This window comes from Diuraphis noxia, unplaced genomic scaffold (genome assembly GCF_037042655.1).
Source record: "Diuraphis noxia isolate RWA-SAM2 unplaced genomic scaffold, SU_Dnox_SAM2 contig0002, whole genome shotgun sequence".
Classification (NCBI taxonomy): domain Eukaryota; kingdom Metazoa; phylum Arthropoda; class Insecta; order Hemiptera; family Aphididae; genus Diuraphis; species Diuraphis noxia.
The window spans coordinates 19,462,821-19,477,840 of NW_028301712.1; positions in this window are offsets into that span (position 1 = coordinate 19,462,821).

Below are 15,020 nucleotides of genomic sequence, written 5' to 3' on the forward strand. Positions count from 1 at the left end.
ATTTATGGAAATACATAAATAATAAAATTGTTTCAATTTTGTACGTTTAAAATAAATAAAAATAAATACAAGTAATGCGAGTACATACACGACAGCTATATTCATTTTGTTTGATTTGTATATTGTACATTTTCATCAATCCGTAAAATGCAATATAAGTCGTTGGAGTTTCAAACGAAAATGTTGGACAAGAAAATAGTTATATACTATATAATTTAGTGAACAAACAAGGATATTAACATGTCATATTTCAAATAAAATAAGAATTTTTTATTCCATTTCAAAAAAAAAAAAAAAAAAAATACCTCTTTATTGTATTTAATAAATACGATTTTTTGCTTACGTGTTTTCGATACCTTAATAAAAAAAATAAGCCAATAAATATATAATTTTGCTCCTTTTTGTTTTATTTAATGTATATACTATTTATGACAGTTTGGTCGATGATGACAGCCACTTAGGCTCGGCGTGCAAAATAAAATCAATAAAAAAATATTTAACGAGTTCATTTGTTCGAGTCACACAAAATTTGATAAGCTTAACGGCTCATTTAAATTGAATGGCATAATTATAGGTCGTTGTTCGAAAGGAACTGTACAATATTTGATGATCCGTTTAACTTTAATGGACGCTTCTAATTTCTGTAACGTGGCATTTTATTTTACATTCTAAAAATACCTAAGCAAATTTCATATCAAGACAATTAATTTAATTTGTATGTAAATAAAACTATTCATCATTAAAAGCAACGGAGTTCAATAAATATAAGACAATTAAATAATTATATTAATTTCTTGCGTATAAAATAGTCTCGAGTTATAATTATACAGTCCATAAAATAGCTAATAAATAATAAATCGGTATTTCAATCAGTTATAAAATTATTAACTTTGTTTTTTAAATTACGCAATTAGAAATAATTTCTCGTATAGCAATAATAAGTAATAACACATACGACATACATAAGAGTTGTTCGAATTTAAATCAGATGAAAAAAATATTTAAAATCGTGTACACTAAACTTCAGGATGATTCCTATGTTAGATATTGGGACTATGATTACTTGAACACGTTAGTGATTAATATATTACAATAATAATTTGTAAAAATGGTCCAAGTATAAATGTATAATAAATAATAAATTCAATATTACCTATATTTTAGATTATTGTAAAACCATTGTTAAGGACAATTAATTATTCTTAGAATAAACATTTAGATAACTGATAAAATTACTATAATTCAAATTTTAAATTAGAAACTTGCATCAAAATATAATTTACCATAATAAACGGGGTTTTCATTTAAAAAATATAAGTTTATATAATTACAAGACACTCCTTAAGTAGTAGAAAAATCTCAAATATTTAAGATATGATTTTTAATTAGATATATTTCAAAATTTCAAAAATCAGAATTTGAATGAATTCATTACTAAAGGAAAAAATTGTGGTTGAGCATATTGACGATTCATCTTGTTTGTTTCCATGGCAATTAATCCACTTAGAATATTAGATCAGAAAATCTATAACTTGAAAATTCTTTTTTTTTTTTCTAATGTTTTATTCAATCTGTTTCAAAGGAGAGCAATAAGAATAATTGATGATAGAAGCTAAGATAAAAATAAAAATAAAAATAATATATACAATGGCAGATTTGGCGGATTGTAGAGGCCTCTCAGTGGAGGTACTACGACATGAGTGAGACGAAAATTCTTAAACCTACCTGATTAGTCATTTTACCTATCTAAATATTATATCTAATGTGGTAATTTAGATAATAATATTTCAACTGTATTTTATCGATCATTCTAATTTCTTAGCTTGAATATTTAAATTTGTTATGATTTGAATTATTTCATTATTTATTATCATGAATATTAAATTACATTACACATTACTGCTAATATTAATTGCAATCTATACCAAAATCATTTTTTAGTTCTTTACTAATTTAACTATAATAAAAGACATAATTATTATACGCTGTACTACATCAAATTTTACGCTGTTGTAGATTAGGTTAGGTGTATGTAATATTCTGAAATAAACTAATACATTTATCTAACTTTCTTTTAATTATCATCTTCTATGACTATTAGCCTAAAATAAATATAAACAATTAAAACAAATATTTCAAAAGCTAAATCATTTGCTATGTTTATGTTCTGTAGTTATTGTAGCCTGTAGAGTGTAAGTATTTACTTTTTACCTACGGTATGTTTTTATATTACATAATACTACACTTTTAAATTATATAACTGCAATAAATAATTATAATTTATTGTGTTAAGTATACAATTTTATATAATTTATTTTGTGATAATGCGATTTGAATTATATTATAGTTAAAATATAGTAGATATACAGAAAAATAGGCTGTGATAAACATTACAAGTTATTGGTTTATTATTATACACAAATATACCTACATAAATTTCCTTTTGGGGTATACGTTTATTGTATTTCAGTTAAACTAGCTATTCAAAGTGAATATTAAATTTAAAAGTACCTACTTTGGCTACTTTATAAAATATGAATAATATTATTCACTTATAAGTCATAAGTTTGGCCAGTTAGAATTTTCCTCCCGAATGCTATATGTACATAAAAATACTCTCTTTTTTTTAGTTATTAGATTATAAGTGGAGTGATGAATGTGTTGGTTTTACAATTACGTGTTTTTTTTTTTTTTTTGTACCTGAGGACGCCTTTTTATATTAGTAAAGGGCAGATAAAAAATAAAAAATTCAAAGTAATTTGAAAAATAATCGGGAAATTCATCATAAATTCATAACATAATATTCATTACAGTGCCTAACTCATTGCAACTATTTTAGAAGATTCCCTTGATTTTTTTATTTAAAAATATAACAATTTTCAAGTTGACTTAAATAATAAATTTGTACTTAGGTATACCTTATGAATTAATCAGGCAATTATTTATCGAAATAAATTTAAGGAAACATTGCATTGCCTAAATGGCTTAATATAATACTCGATATAGTAGGTATGAGTAAAAAAAAAGCATTCGGGCATTCCAAAATGAGTATATTCCTTTTATTCAACTATTGTGTATCATTATATGAATAACCATTGTATTTTAAACGCACTCAAACGCTACAACTAATCAACTCAACTCGGTAATTTAAAATTTTGTTTACACCTACGTATTTAGTGTGTACATATAGGTATGTATATTATATACATAAATGAATAATTACAAAATAAATTAACACGTTGTCTACAAATCCATTATCGAAAAATATAGGTACACAATAAAATATGTTTAAAGTTTGAAACGTATGTTATACTATTTTACTATGTAATACCATGTACTATACATACATATTATGTGTATTTATATTATAATGCGCATTTTTAATGTAAATTTGTAAAACATTAATTACCATAATTGGCATATAATTTATAACCCTGGTGATAATTATACTGATTAGTGATTTCTAATATACGGAGTGTACGCCTCCAATTGTTATATAATATCATCGATTTTTCATGGAAACATTAAGCATATTATAAGTCGTATAATTCATAATATGGATTTACCAATTTTTTTCATTGAAAATCGCTACATAATTCATCAAATTTTTTATATTTTTACTTTGGTTAAAATAATGTTTAAAAACCATCACATAAATGGTATTATATATATATTTGTAAAATGTATATTAAATATTAAAATTGATTTTACCAAATCCTAAATAACAGAGCTAGGTATATAAATATTATTATACAGTCATAACCTCATAACGTAGAGACCACGGAGTGTAGATTGTTTAACATATCTTTGTGTTCAATAGATTACCGACTTAATTTATCGAAATATCAAGCTTACTAGCTAGGTATTAACATATTGTGTTTACGATTACATCACTCATAGACATTTGTAAACAAATATTATCATATGTTTACTTTTCTAAATCAACAGAAAATAATATTTTCGAAACCTTAAACAAGATTATGAGATTAAACTATGTCTACACATTATAGCCTAAACACAAAATTGTACAAAAAATACAAATTTTGTTTATTCTGTTTTTAATTGTTTACACACACGCGCATACCTACCACATCGACATTTCTGTATATTATGTATATACAAAGTACGTAATGTGTGTAAATACACATTTATTCCAACTTAATTTAATATCTTCAATATTTGTTTAAAACGTTAAACGTTATCAACTAATTTTGAATAAGTTGTTAATTGTTTATATATATCATAAGTAAGACAGTAATGTCACTAAACACACTATTGACTCTATTGTAGATAATCTACCGACATTTATCATTTTTGTATAAATGACGGTTGAAATCGATTAAATAAATTGTATTGTAACGATTAACATTAAACTATGAAATAACCATAAAATTCAAAATATAAAAATGATTATTTATAAATTATAACTAACAATACACAATTTGTCTTAACTTTATTATGTACTGTCTTCACTCATCAAGCATCTAAAAGTAAAACATGCAGTGCATGCGATGGGGTTGATTTACTTATATTCTAGAAATATCAGAGAATCGAAGATCTAACTTATTGGATACATAAAATTATATAAGTCTATGATAACAAATTACAATTGAATGACTTGTCCCCTATGATACAGACAACACTGTAGATTGTATGAAAGTTCTACTCCCCAGTCAGGACTAACATATTATATACGTTTTTCTAATATAATAATATCTTAATGACTAATAACTTGAAGTATAAAATCTCTTGAAACAAAACACTAATTTAAATTTAAAATGGTATATCAATACATTTATGTTGATATCTTTATAATTTTTAATAGACACGCTTCAAGTATTGTTATTATATTCAAATAATTTATATAAATATATTAATCATAACATAGATAAACAATTAAACATGATAAATAAAATTCCTAGATTTTAGATTTCATAAAACTGAATCCAATTATATATTCATTATGTGCTAAAAATTAAATGCTACTTTATTTAGTGTTATACCTAACATCAACATGATGGTTGGTTTTTAAGAAATCTTGTACCTATAAGTTATGTAAATACCGTGAAGATATATAGTTATATAACCAACCACTAATAAATTATTTTATCTCATGGATACTTACCATGGTTTTTGTATACATTTTACTATCGTAATATATTCTATTATCATCCTAAATGATTATGCCTATACTTTTTTTGTTCAATTATCAAAATAATAAATATATATATACAGTGTTGTGCAAAGATAACTAAAAAATTATCTAAATAAGATAACAGATAATCCATTAAATATTTATATCTAGATAAGATAATAGACAATACTTTAAATATTTATCTAGGTAATAGATAAAAGATAACTACATTTATCTAGATAAAAAACAGATAATTGAAAAAAACTTACACAATTTAAAGCTTGCATTTGTAAAATAGAAATTTCGTTATAAATAAAATAATATAAAGTTTGTTCTCTTTTTTCTAATATTTGCACTTTTCTCTAATATTTTCTAAATACATTTAGAATGCAAACAACACTTAGGCTAATAATATTTTATAAATATAGCTAAATCTTTAAAAACATACTGTCCATTTTCACTGATTAGAAATTACTGTCGTCTGTTTGCTATTCTCAGTAGTCAGTGGTAGGTTTTATTATTATTTATTACTTTAATCATATGATAATCTAAGTTTATAATAAAATATCGTTATTTATGAAACATTTGAACGTTTAGGCCAGTGACTTGTTGCTATACATAGTAAAAAGTCGCCAGTAATACAATACGTTTCCAGAATAGACCTATTAACGAGCTACTAATTAGTTAATAGGTCTATGGTTTCCAGAAACCAACCATGTTTAATTGTATTGATGTCCATATTAATATTTCTGTATTATTATTGATCACAAATACTATTAGCCATTAGTTACTTAGTATTTATACATTTATAATCAATAGTATTATATTATATTTAAATGGGTATATTGCATAAATTCGAATTAATAAAATAAATACTACGAATTATTCGACGTGTAAATATTTACAATTATTATGACTTGAAAATAGAATCGAATAAAAATAGCGGAAAAAAATTATCTAGATAATTTTTTTCAGGTAACTATTTTATTTATCTAGATAAGATAAAAAGATAATTTTTTTTATCTAGATAATGCACAACACTGTATATATATATATTTATATATATTCATTTATGCACCTAAAAAAAATAATAATTGAAACACGTTGCGAGAATATGATTGAGTGTTCAATAGTACATAATACGCGCTATATACACTGTATATATAATTACTGATCAATTAAATAACGAACCCTTTCCAATCTAATGTATAATAACATAATGTAGAGATACGTTTATTATGGACGTTATGATAAACAAATAAAAATACTCCACATGATGGTAACATTTTTTACAAGTGCTTTATCATATTATATAGCGGTATAATTTACACTACAAAATGTTTTACGTCCCCTATATATGTATGTTATTCAAACGTCCGCACACACACCTGGCTCTACCAACCTCCCGTTAATTTCAACTGTCTAACAAGGGGCTTCCTGACTTTACAAGTATAGGGTTGAGATGTTGACATATTTACACGCAGGAAAAAAATCATCGCACGATGGTTAAATGTTGCACACGGGCGAGTTTTTACACAGGCAGTATATATTTTTAAATTGTGAATTGTGATTGACATAATATATATTCCGTCTTAAAAAGTCAACACATCAGAAATATGTAATAATTACTCACTAGCGTAGGTACATTATTATGTACCAGACATCAGTCATATTAATCACATCTTTATAGTCGAATAACCAAATGCTGTGGTATGGTATGAAATAATTGACGTTGTAGAAAAAATTATAAAACATTATGCGCTAACAAAACTCATACTCATAACGTAGTAGTTAATATAATTATTTAACGTAATAAAGAAACACTAATTAATATTCGGTTATTAAATAACATAAAACCATTATTTTTTTTTTCTGTTATCAAATAATAAAGTAAATTACTTAATATGTCAATTTCGTACAAATCAATAAAATCTGGATTATTATAATTCCGCTGTATGAATACCCGATTTATAATGTACAATTTTTACTTACGCTTTATGATACCATAATTTATGATTAAATTAATTTAATTAAAACACCAATGGTTCAATACTTCAATGATATAATTCATTATTATACTACTTATACTAGTATACTACAAATTATTACAATATAAACGTTATACGTATATTATACATTTTTTTTACCGTTCATAATTATAATGATATACCGTTTTCGTCATGTAATATATGTGTGAAGGGGTTTTATATAGGTACTTGTATAATTCTAATAATCCGTATGGCGTATACGAATATAATATTATAAATTATAATATAATATAGTGTTTACATTAAACACTTACACACCCCTTCAGAATACGTGGCCCGAAATGAAGAGGTATTGTGAATTCGTGAAGCACTTCATTCAAATACGATATATATATATATAATAGGTAGGTAGTACGTAATCGTATACACAGTATTTTACACAGCAATATAGAACTATTTTTTAATGGCTTATTGATATTTGATATATTATATATTAAACTCTGACAGGGCTCGACTATTCGTATTATATTGTTCATTTTGAAACTAATAATGATGATTAATTAAAATCAATTGAACTTTAAAATTTCAAACATACTACTGCAGTATAAGTGTTCGATGTGATCAGTTTGTATATCATATTATTATCTCAAATATACGTCATACATATTTTCAATTTTCTCATTTTTTTTTTTTTTTTTTAAATACTTTAATATAAAATTTCACATTGTTAACAAACTTTATTTAATATTTATACATTTATATAATATACCTGTACGAGCTGTACGATTGCGCGACAATGCGTTGTTTGTATTTGGTTCAATTTCGACATCACACGGTAATTTATTGCTGTTGGTTTAACCTAATTAAATAAATTTATTATAAATCATATTGTAAGAACATTTAGATATAACTATTAATTAAATCCTTATTTTTATCTAATGTTTAATAATTTTAATGAGTTTATTTTTATACCTTATACTATTAATGTGATTTGTGTTAAGGTTTTTAATTTTGTTGCTTATCTTAATTTCATTCGTTAATGCATTAAAATATGTTAACTATAATTTGCTTATTACTGCTGCACATCCGTCACATATTATTCATATCGTGTTTGGTAGTCGTATAGTAAACCACGATGATTGAGGGAAAACTAGAAAAGTTTTATTTTACTACTTATACCTATAAGTTGTGGTAATAATAAAACATAGTGCTATTATAATATTATAATATTAACATTTTCGATGGTTAGTATTGTATACACCTCAAAATAAAAAAACCCATGGCTGTCTTGATAATAAGTCACGAAAAATAAATAAATAAAATGCTTTTGCAACCTAAAGATCTCGACTAGTCAAGTGTCATCGAGTCAAGTATATTGAAAACGGCGACGACGGCTGCTGTATGAGTCTCAATGAGAGTACCAGAAACAGGCGTGAATATACATATATATATAATACAATAAATTCTTATAAAACGTATATTGTATATACGTATATATACTGCAGGTACCGTATATGGACGGAACGAGGGAACAAATAAAACCGACACCAGTGTGGGGTAAATGTATGATAATAATATAATCCGTTTATACGTGATAATGCGTTATGTGTAAAGTAATTAGCGAAACTCGCGGTAAACAAGTGCACACTATATAATTATAATTTACAATGCGCACGCGGAAAATTAAAATCCATACCACATCATCATCACCTCACAAGACAAGTATTACACATATTATATTATACAGCATGGCATTATTATAATAGTGTATATAGATATGTCACGGTGGAAATCATTCGGAGAGCAGAGTGACGGGGTGGGCTGGCATATAAAAAAACAACCTGAAGCTCGACACGATCGTCGGCGCAGGATATTATATGCGTTATAATATGTGTATACGGGGATTATTCAACGTGCTAAATGCTTTTAATTGCATCGTGATGACACAATATGAAGATGGTTTATATAATAATAACCCTTTTCATTTTGCACGCGTAGCCGCAACCGTCCACTATATTATACCGATTTTCAGTAGGTATGTGTTATATTACGTATATATATATACGTGAAAAGATATCACACTCGGGTCTGTATAGAGAACTGATGTGAAAGAGAGATGGTTAGAGCGTGAGAGAGTGGGTGGGAGGGATATAGTGGCACACACACTCGCGGGTGAAGAGAATGATGATGGTTGAGGGAAAAGTGCATGGTTTATGCGTATAACGGCAATATAACAACGGTGGTCTGGTGGATTAGTAAATAAATGGCAATAATATAGGGTCCGTCGCCGAATTAGCCGACTATTATTAAAAACCCTCTCCGCGCTCTTTTGGCACCGCGAAAAGCTATATACACCCCGCGGCCTACTATTTACACGCTATTACTTGTGCACCGTCGCTATATATATATTATATATATACACGGCAGTCGGCAGTCACAGCTAATATTATATACATGACCGCTCCTATAATTCTGCTGCAAGCACCAATATATATGTATATATAAATAGCGAATGTAATATAATACTGCAATATAGTCTCTCTCCCTCGTCGGATGATGATGAGGGTCGTGTGCGTTGGCCAAGTCGGAAGGGTCGTTATACTCGCTGCTATACGCGCCTATTTACTTAAACCATAATATATAATATTATAGACATGTAGATATTATACGTGCGGGTTAGGTTAGCCCCGATAATTAACTCACGACCGGTGCCGAAAGCGCATCATCTTCTGCTAGCCCGTCGACTTCTGTAGATTTCGCGTGCTACCATAATATTATAATATTAACGCACATGCAATGGAATGCTTTAACTTTACCAACAAGGCAACAATGTATATGCATAAGCCATAAGTGCTACGTAGATAATTTTTATTGTGCCGAAAACATAGGTACCTTCGTACGGCTACGTACATGCTGTCTACGAGAAACAGGTGTTCCCTCGGGTGTTCCACATCGATTTTTTTTACTCATAGCCGCGTCTTGTTGTTCATCAACTCTTATAGGTATATATATATATATATATGTATACATTTATTTTTACCTCGATCTATAGCGTGGGCTCTTCACTGTGTGGTCTGCGCCCTCCGACATACTGGGGTGCAAAAGACAAGTCCCAGCCGCTAATAGAGCATGAAAGCAAATCTACAAACGGTTACGGTTTTTGAAAAAAAAGATTCATTGTTTAACTGAAATTTATCCATCATTATTGATTTCTAATTGTTTAGGTACATACGGTATTTACCCCCCCCCCTCCAATGCTTGAGATCACCACGTGCGTGTGGAAAATCAATGCATATAATAGATGAGTTTTTTCAACGGTTATAGACAATATTAGTCATCTATCAGAAAATTCTACAGAATTCATACGATAAAAATTTAAAAACTTTTGTGACATTTAATTTAATTTTGAAAAAAATGTTATTCGAATTTTTTCAAGCAATTAAAAATACAAAGATTGAAATCTAGAATAAAATTGATCAATTTAGTGCAAATTTGTGACAAATGAGTTAACAAAAATATAGATAATTTAGTGATAATCGAAATTAGTCTTGCGGCAAAAGTCTTACAAGACCAAGATCAAAACATCAATGCAAGATTTTCGATTGTTTTCTCTCGAAAACACATTAGTTTATCTAGATTTTAGTAACTACCTAATAATATTTAAATACGAAAATTATAAGAAATTATTTGTATTGTTAATTTGATCGGTATTTGAGGAAATAGTAAATTATTGGAAAAAAAATGAAATAATTGAAATTAATATCACAAAATAACATGATTATTTAATATAAATCACCAACGACCGAAAAATGATTTTATTTTCCCGAAATCGATAAAGACGTCGAAAGTTGTCATACTAATAGAATAATTATAGATGTCCATAATACACCTCTACTTAGAATCGAATGTACTAACAATTGCTGGAAGTCATTTGATTCTAAGTACTTAGTTTTGGTTCGTAGTTAGTGTTATAGAGGTTTTTCCGTACTGGACATTATGTACACTAAACGTCCTAAACTAGTGTCATAAAGTATAGTATAATATCATTACTGTCGTAAACATGTATTCTGTTGGTAATATGTCTAATTGATATTTGATAAATACAAACGTTCACGTTTAACACGTGACTAAAAATATTTTAAAATGAGTGGTATTAAAGATATATAGTGGACCAAAGCGAAAGTGTGTATGTATCAGATAACCGTTTTAAAAGTAAATTAAGTGACTACTTTGAAATCAAAAATTTAAACGATGAAATTTCTGGGTTTTGCAAATTGTGTGAAAAAAAGTAGCGAGAAAACATAAATATTAATGAAGATTGAAAATAGAACACTTCTGGGCTAAAGTAGCAAGAAAGAGTCTGAAAACATTTTTCCTAAAAAGCCTTCGAAATTTTATACTTCTGAACAGGTATGTACTTAACTAAATTAATTATACCTAATAACAGTAATAACTAATACCTTGAACCTAATAACTAAAAGTATACTAATTACAAATAAGTGTTTAATAAAATTAAAATAATACAACTATAACTAATTCATACAATTATTCATTCGTTAACAATTTTAAGCTGTTCATCTTAAAAACACTTGACTTAAGACGTTTAACAATATATAATGGTTACCTATGTATTAAAATATGTTATGTTATTCTTAAATTATATTATTGCAGTTTAAGTTAAATATGCTGGTAAATTACTTCATCAAATACGAATAAAATAAAATACGAATACAAGTAAAATAATATTAATCTAAAAGTGAAAATCTTTAAACAGAGTATAATAAAATAAAATTGTTTGACCTATTTTATGTTAATTTTTGAATTATTAATATGATATTATATATATTGGACTTGAGTTTCATCTTAGAGGTCGTAAAAAAAACCTGCACACGAGACACATCTATAACAAGTATTAATAATATTGTTAATAGGTAATTTTTTCTTACATATTTCGTTTTGTGAAAATAGCAAGTATTGCAAGAGTTTTGTTTTGATCATCACTATAAGTTATATTGGTTATTAATATAATATATATATGATATAATATGTATTATCTATAGCTTATTGGTTATACAGTATGTCAATACATATATATGTATATATAGGTATTCGTTATCAGTAGTATATCAGTACACAGTACACGAAATTTGAAAAATTTATGGAGTGGAGTGCGTAAGTAAATTATTGAAGTTATATATAACTACAATTTTGTTCATCCAAACTAATATATAGTTCGTGCAGAAATAGACAATAGTGCAGGTAAAATCATTTTAATACGCGCGCGGGTGAGTGTGTGTGTTTATAGCTCTTGTAAATTCAATCTGTACCGACTGTACCGTATTGTGTGTATTGTGTAGTGCATAATGGTAACCTATATCTACTCTATTTGCATTTTACAGTGTATATACATGTGGAGTAATTATGCTTTATATTTTATCTACGTGTTATAATATGTCCTTTCATGTACATGGCGATGATATGATAGTATGGTACTAATATGTTTGTAAATTGTGAATATACCAATGATTACACACTATATAGACACTTTTACTCTTTCACTGTATGTTTATTATACACAAATACACTAGTATAATACGTCTATACAGTTCAACGACGTCGTTGTACTCATAATTAATTCATTAATTTACGAACAATTTATATAATTTTATATATTATTATTATTATATTATTATATTATTATATATTAATATAAAAATGTCACTGATAATATACTAACATATTTCCGGTCGAATTAAATATAATTTATGAACGTTAAATTCTTAAAAATTAATTGATATCGCATAATAAATTATAAATATCGATTTCTAAATTATCTGTCCTGCATCTGAAGTGATAAACGTGAATGTGGAGGAAATATTGAATTAAGTGTTTTTCTAAATCTACTGTTAAAATTACTGGGGACTTACATCAATAACATAAATTATTTCACGTGTATTTACCATATTTGTTATAGTTATATTCAAACATATAAAAATGATTCTAATTTTTTTATTTGTACCAATATTACACTATTGAAGAACGATTATGTCTACGATTTGGCTAACGTGCCTATATAGTATGAACTTTAAATTTTAAGTTATTCATGAATTTGTAAAATAGTACCTACATATTTTGTTCTCTAACCAAAATATTTAAATCTATCTCAATTTTTTCAATTCCTCATACTATTTATGCCTATAATAACTTTAACACTGATAAATGCTGTCATTTTTTAATTATTTATAAAAAAAAAAAATATTTATAATTATAACAATTATAAGAAGTTGTATACTGTTTTCAAATTATCAAATAACAACGAATCAACCATTATTAAATCACATGTTTAAGTTTTAACAATAAACATTACTAAGTATTTATTCGTATTTTATTATATCCGTTTTACTGACAATATTTTTGTTGAAAGTTATTACTAAAAAACAAAACATTGTTAAATACGATGTTTTACAGTTGTTATTATAATTCATATATTTGTATTATTTCATAAAACATGAAAAAATGAATTAAGTTACTCTATTTTTCATACTTGGTATTTAGATTTTATTGACAAATATATAATTTTTGAAAATTATAGAATGTAAAGAAAGTATAAATTTAGCACCCTTGGTTAATCGTTTAAATATTCATATTAGCGTACTCAAGTATTGCTAGTTGTTACACAAATATAATGTGACAGTGATAGTTATAAAAAGATTAGTGAGATGGAAAATTATCATGTTTTCCACCATTGCCTTTGTCCATATAAATTATAATTGTTCACATTTGATATCTGACATTTATAATGGCCTGTAGAATCCATTGGGTCCTATTAAATGCATCGTTTAACTGGTTCAAATTTGTATTAATACAAATTAAAGAACTATTAAAGAATAAAGATATATAATGTAGTATATAATATATATATAATATCTAAAACGATTTTAAATAGCTTTTGTAGTTGCGTATTAATTAATATACATTCTTCTAATACAATGAACACCATATTCGTTTTCTATAGTGTATTAGCACGAGACAGAATATAATATACATTCATAGCAAATGATAGTTATGATTTTATGATTATTATTAAATCATTAAAAAAAAAAAAATCGCTTATTTAATATTAAATGATTTAAAAATCAATGTAAAAATGTGTTAAGCATTTTAATCTAGTCATATTTACTCATTTTTTAAACGAAGGAATAGTTTTTTCAACTATCTGTAAACCAGTAAATGTTATTCGTAAAATTATTGTTTGATTATCATATTAAACTAAAACGGTGAAATCTATCACAAGTATTAAAAATGGTCTAATCTTCTCTATTATTGTAAACGATTTTAAAGTACACAAATAAAAGTATTTAAACTGATGATTAATTAAAATAGAGATAACATTCATGTCACAAGTGCACAGGCTTTAAATTCTTTATTTTTCTATTATTTAAGCCCGTGCATACATGAAAAAAAGTTGTTTTCAACTACTAATTATTATAGTGTAGTATTAGGCATTAGCGTAGTATTACCTCATGTACAGTGCCTATACTATAATAAAATAATGTTTATCTGAGAGTGCAGCAAAAAAATATGTAATGCTTATAATAGGTACAATATTGACGCAAAACAAATTATATTCAGGTCTTTCAACAAACTATATTGGCCAAATAATTTAATTTAAATTTTGGATGCGGATAAAAATTAACTAGCGTTTTGTAAAACTGCGTATTTCATAAATTATGGTTTTTTTTTTTTTTATTCATTTACACAAAACTTTCCGACCTCATCGTTATACCTAGCACAATTTATAATTTTAATCCTCCGCGCGCGCCGCCCGCCCCATGAATATCATAGTTGATGGCCGTAAATCATGTTTACGCGCTTCTGTTGAACCGCCCACGCTTACT